Raw genomic sequence first — 6,000 nt, forward strand, 5'->3', positions numbered from 1 at the left:
AACAATTTATCATGCAGGCAAGGGGAAGCATCAGCTTACTAGAGAGGGAATTATCCATTTAAACATCACTAGTCTGACATGTATTGATTTTTATTTTAGGAGGTAGCATGTAAAACATAGATAAAACACAGGCTTTGGTGGCTTCCTTCTAAGTCAGGTTGCAGCTGCTCCATCATGGATACTTCATCACAGCAACATTCAGCAGCCTGTGCAACCCAGGTCCCCACCCTGACCCTGCTGTCTACTTCCTCTGAAGGTGTAATTTGCATCACACCCCTGTGTGTGTGTGTGTGTGTTTAACTCCAAAGAGGCACAATGACACTCCTCCAGCCCTCAACACTGCTCATCTTTGAATCCATGTGCTGAGGATGACTCTGTGCTCCACATCTGCCACAATCAGCCAGCTGTCCGTGGATGTTCAACGGCCTGAATGTGTGCTAAGGCTTGGCAGTGGGAAATGTCAGCACCCAGAGACATCCTGGGGCTACTGGGAGGCTCACACAGTGCTGAGAGCAAGACCAAAAATGGGCTCAGAGAAGAACTCCATGTATTGCTTCAGATATGGGTCCCCTCAATAACACAAAATGCAGTTTGAGGTCCATGGGCTGACATTAACTTCCAAGCAAAGCCTTTAAGATTAGCCCAAAGCACCTGCAGCCCCTCTGCAGCAGGTGAGAGTGTTTGGCATTGTCTCTCCACACAGTTTCTCCCCACAGCACAAGGACAGGGTTATCTTTAGCTGCCCAGTAAGATCTTCAAGGGGATGTTTTATGGCTCAGGAAGGGTCTTCAGGGACATGTGGTGGGTGTAAAGGATGTGTTAGTCAGGGGGATTGTCCCTGAGGGATCTTATTCCCCTTGTTACCCTCTCCTTCTGTCCCTGGGGACAGTGTGGGTGCTGCAGGGGGGTGCACACCCGTGAGTTTGCTGTGTGTGTCTGGGTGTGCTGTGTCTGCCTGCTCCCACACAGCACACTGCTCTCAGCACGAGCTGCTGAGCCCTGCTGCTGGGAGCTTCCACCCAGCTACTTGGTGTAGAAAAGAAACAAGAAACAAATCTTTCTGCAAAAACCTGTTTTTACCCTTTTTTGCCTCTCTGGTCCCTGTGCTTTAACGCCAAGTTGGTTGTGGCCCTGCCATTTCACTCGCTGCTCGTGCTTAGCTCCTGGCTGCTTGAAATACTTTAATGCTGACCTGTATTTACTGACAATTGAGCTTTTCATGGTTTTGTGGAAAAGTACACACTGCTTTTGATCCTGAAGGGAATTAATGCAGAAAATCAGCAAAAGTTGTGTACCTTTTGAAATCTTAAGCATGAGGCTTTCTTTCCATTTAATGTCTCATTGGAAGCTGCTGTTTTTAAAAATCATAGAAAAGCTTTTTGTAGTGCCACATACGTCTTGGGAGGTCTTTTTAAGTATCAATGTAATTCCTAGAGAATATTTTTTTTTAATAGAAAAACTTGTACTAGTGCTGTTTTTAAATTTACTCTGAGGTTTTCTGTAGTAATGCAGAAGATCAAAGAAAGTGGCTTTCTGCCTTACAGTCAGCAGAAGTTCAGAGGTCTTGCCTGTGACTATGCCTGTTTATAACAGATTGGCCTGACTTCACCTGAGGGAACAAGAGAACAGAAATAGCTGACTTAAACTGGGAAAAAATAAAAAAATATTGTTGTTGGATATGAGAAACTTTTGTAGATTGTTGAGGGCGATCACTGTGCAAATCCATCACACCAAAATATCTCTAACTGATTGTGAGACAGCTTCAAATGTCCAGAGAACTTTGTATTTAGGATGTGAAATGAAATTTTTAGGCATTTGGCTGACAGAGTAACTCAACCAGATAATTCTGTGGGCAGCTCTTGAAGCTGGCAGGGGCTGTCCACATTGCTCCTGTGGGCTGTCCAGAGCTGAATGGGAGCCATGTGTCTCTGAATGGATTCTCTCAGCCTTAGCAATGTGTTCTTAGGCTTTTCTGTTTCTTGACTATACCTAAGAGACAGTGCAGTGATTATGGTGCAGAGCAGCTGTTTTCTGCTCACATATCAGTACTCCATAAGGATTTCCTGGAGAAATCCAGGTGAAGACAAGAAAAGCCTACTTTCAAGCTGAGTCTTTTTGGAATATGCTTTTGAAGCCTTGAAAAGTTTTCCTGAAGAGAACTCACTCATACTTGAAAAGTATTGTAACCAATATTTCAGTTGAGTGCTTAGAAAAAGAGAAGGCAAAGGAAACTGGTATCATTAGAGAAAACTGTGAACATATTTTCGTTGCTTTCCCTAGAGGAGATATAGCTCAGAACATGTTCAGATCTTAAAATACTATTGTTTGAAAAGTGGAAATGAGAGTAAAGAGCTGAAGCTGTGTGAACCATTGCCAGTCTATATGAGCCTGAAGTTTTCTAATCCTCAGGACATGAATCAAAATGTAAAATGCTGCTTGGGGTGTTGTGAGACAGTCCTGCTCATGAAGGATAAGGCATGGCCAGAACCCTAATCCGTATTATCGGCTGAACCAGATCCGTTTCAGCCCCGAGGGCTCTGTGCTGTCCCAGTGCTTTGCTCCTGGGACCTGTCCTGAGGGCGGACAGCTCCTGAGAGACCTCATCTTACTTTCTTCTTCTCTCCGAGCCGATTTGCCAGGTGTGCAGCACTTCTTACTCTAGAGGTCAGTATAGTGTTAGGAATGGAAATGATGCAGAGCCAATTCTTTTTCCCTGATGAGATGTTCCAGGGTGAACTCTGAATCATATTCCTTCCCATACAAGATGGGAGAGAAATTTCATACTGGGGAAATGTATTTGTAAAAGTACAAGAGCCAATATGGGAAGCTCAGAGGGCGTTTAAGAAAACAATCATTGAGGCTCTTTGTTGAATGGAAGTTATGCATGCACTAGTAGTAATTTTCTGAAGCCATAGACAATAACATAATGTGAGTGGGTGATGGCAGAAATTACATAGGAGAAATTTAGGGAGTTGACAGCAGCCTATGCATCACTTAAGGCCTATTTCTGAGGGCTTAATTGTGGCTTAAATAGCCTTGTGCTCATCTTCTGTGTAAAAACAAATTGTGTCCAGAATGAACACCACGAACACAGAATGTGGAATCTGATCATCTGCAAAGCTCCTGTGTCAGGGAATGTTGTAGCTTGCACACTGTCAAGGTCTAATGCTGTGTTTTGCCATAGGATGTGCTGATGTTAGTCCAAAGAGAAGCCCTGAGAATATCAGTCTTTAAACAAAAGGGAAAAACTGAGCAATGAGCAGACCCCAGGCGTTGTGGAGGATTACTCCATTTGTGTAGGAGCTGTCTGACTGGTAACACCAAAAGAAATCCCACTTACCAGTGCTTCAGAGGCATTTACTTCACTTTTGGGTGGGCTTTCTGCAAACAGTCAGACTTGGTATTGGGAATGCATGCAAGAATAGCTCTTTTTTGGCTCTGCTGTGTGACTTCACGAGAAATCAGAACTGGACTGTCACATCTGCCTTTGCTACAAAATGGTTGCATGCTGGTTCAGTCAGAGAAGGGAAGAGGCTCTGAGAGAAATCCAGCTTCCAAGCCACTTTGCATAGTGCATATTGAACAGTGAGTTTTTCAGTCAGTTCTCAGGATGTGTTTTAAAATCTATGATGGGCAGAATTAAAGCTAAACCCACTAAACTCTTCCTTATTTTCACATACTTGAATTTCTTGTAATATTTAACTTTTTTCTTTGCATGCCCTGGACTTAGAACTCTTAGTTCTGAGACGGTAAATATTCTTCTGTAATGTATTTTGTCATATGTTTTTGATAAGCATTTTCAACTTGAAGTCCTAGTAAATGTTATTTTTGTCAAAACAGAAAAGGTAAATTGAAGTAGTCTCCTGAAAGCCACTTTGAAAGTAGAACTATAGATGAAATATTAAGATTACAATAATAGCACTTTTCAAAACACAAAGCTTGATGGATTTAACTGTTCCCTTTTTAATTAAGAAGCAACCTGCAAATCATTGCTGTTGTCTGGAAAGAGGTCTGTTATTCAGATGTCTGCTAAATTGTTTTCATGAATTCTATTCTGATTCTGGGTTTGTTCACAAATTGTCTACTCTTATTATTCACAATGTGTGATTGGGCATGTGGTATATTTTCTGCTCTCTGGTTTAATGACTGAAACATTTTGACAGGGAGTAGCAAATGGTGAATGACAACTAGGAAGCAACATGCAACTTGGGGCATTTGCAAACATTTTCAAGAATATTAACAGTCAGAAGAGCACTGCTGAAGCCTGGGTAGTCTGACCTCCATGAATGATAATGATTCACATCTCAGCCATTTAGTTACAGATGTATTTCAGTCAGTTTGTCATTTGTCCAGATCCATTAGGTCTGCAAGCAAAATCATTGTCTATGAATGATGTGTCTTTCAGTCCATCCAAGCTTTGATTTACTTGTAAACAAAGCCCAATTCTAAAACTCGGCCACGGGGGAGCAAGTTTTCTGATTTCCATATCAGGGAAGTAAACTAAAATTATGCATTTGTGTCCTCTAGGACTGACACAGAGGCGGGTACTGTATTCTTGTTCAAAGAGTTATAAATGTGGTGCTAAAGTCAGTGTGCCTGCACATTAGCATTAGAAACACTGCATTTCTGAGGTATAGAACTAAGCTAAGGTCATTTAAAAATATCCTGACACTTTTATTCACGAATGAGAAATAGCTTATTTTATTTGATAAACCTCATTCTCTGTCACCGTGCAAAATCCATCAAGTTTCCTCACTTCTTCAGCTTGGCACTTGAAAAACAGCCCTATTCCAGTTCAGAAGGTTTTGAGATGGTGGATGGTGTGATTCTCACACAGAATATGTGCAACTTTTTCTTTTGCTGCAGCCTGGGGTTCTCGAGCTGGATGAATGATGAAGATTTCATAACACTGCAGGCAAAATTCCTGCCCTTGATCCACGCTGTAGAGATATCGTTTGCATTGTCTGCACACATGGTACTTTCATTTACATCAATGGGAATTCCACATGCTGAATAAGGAAGAAATATTTGCATTCTGGATAAGTGCCTTATTTGGGCACTTATTAATACTTAACTCGTTTGGGCAGAGCTCCCGCTGACTTTGATCTTGCTGGCGAGCTGCCCACTGGGTTTGAAGCCCTGGTTTGAAGAGTTGCTAAATGGTATTTTAATGGCAGGGGTCAGCAGTGATTGCCATACTATTTTTCTTGCTTTCCCCATCACAAAGTTATCATCTGGAGTAAGTCACTGCAGTTCTTTTTGGAAGATTAATAGCTCTCCACTAGTAACAGAAAGCAGTACACCCACTGATGAGTTTATCATTTGAACTTTGAATCCAGTCAGGAAGTTGAGACATAAGCTCTTCCATGGTGGTGATTTGTGATATATCTCCAGTTTTCAGGGTCAGGTTATTACCCAGAGTAACAGTGATATAAGCACATGCTGTAGAGAACATGAATCAGAGGAGCTGTCTGACAAAGACTTCACTGTGCAGGCAGCTTTCCTGGGATGCTGTGAAAGCCTGACGTGTGTCATGAAGCTCCAGGTGTCAGGCTTGAAAATACCACAGGTATTAACAACCTGCCTTTGTGGATATAAAACTCTCCTCAGAAGCGTTCTTGATACTCAAAAGATTTTATGCTGTGGCCTGTCTATGGAAGGATTTAAATTTTTCTCTAGGATACACAGTTCCTAGAAGTTTTCTTTGTTTTCCCCTATCACTTAGAGGGAGAAAAATAGTGACAAGTAACCAAGTCAACCACCTGTATTGGGTAACTTGTAACTATTTACATGGGTAGAGTGTTCCTCTCTTTGTATTTAGTAACAGTGCTCTGGGTTGCTATCAAAATGAAGATATTAAAAGAGCATAATTGTCTGCAAATTTCTAATGCTTGTCCTGTCATCCTGAGAGTACTGAAACATAAAATATTCTGGGAGGAAACCTGTGCTGTAAAGTATAAATATTGTTTGAGCTATGCCAACACTGGAAATCACTACCCA

Source organism: Pseudopodoces humilis, chromosome 11 (assembly GCF_049639895.1).
Source record: "Pseudopodoces humilis isolate 2021_Gansu_Grassland_sample_001 chromosome 11, ASM4963989v1, whole genome shotgun sequence".
Classification (NCBI taxonomy): domain Eukaryota; kingdom Metazoa; phylum Chordata; class Aves; order Passeriformes; family Paridae; genus Pseudopodoces; species Pseudopodoces humilis.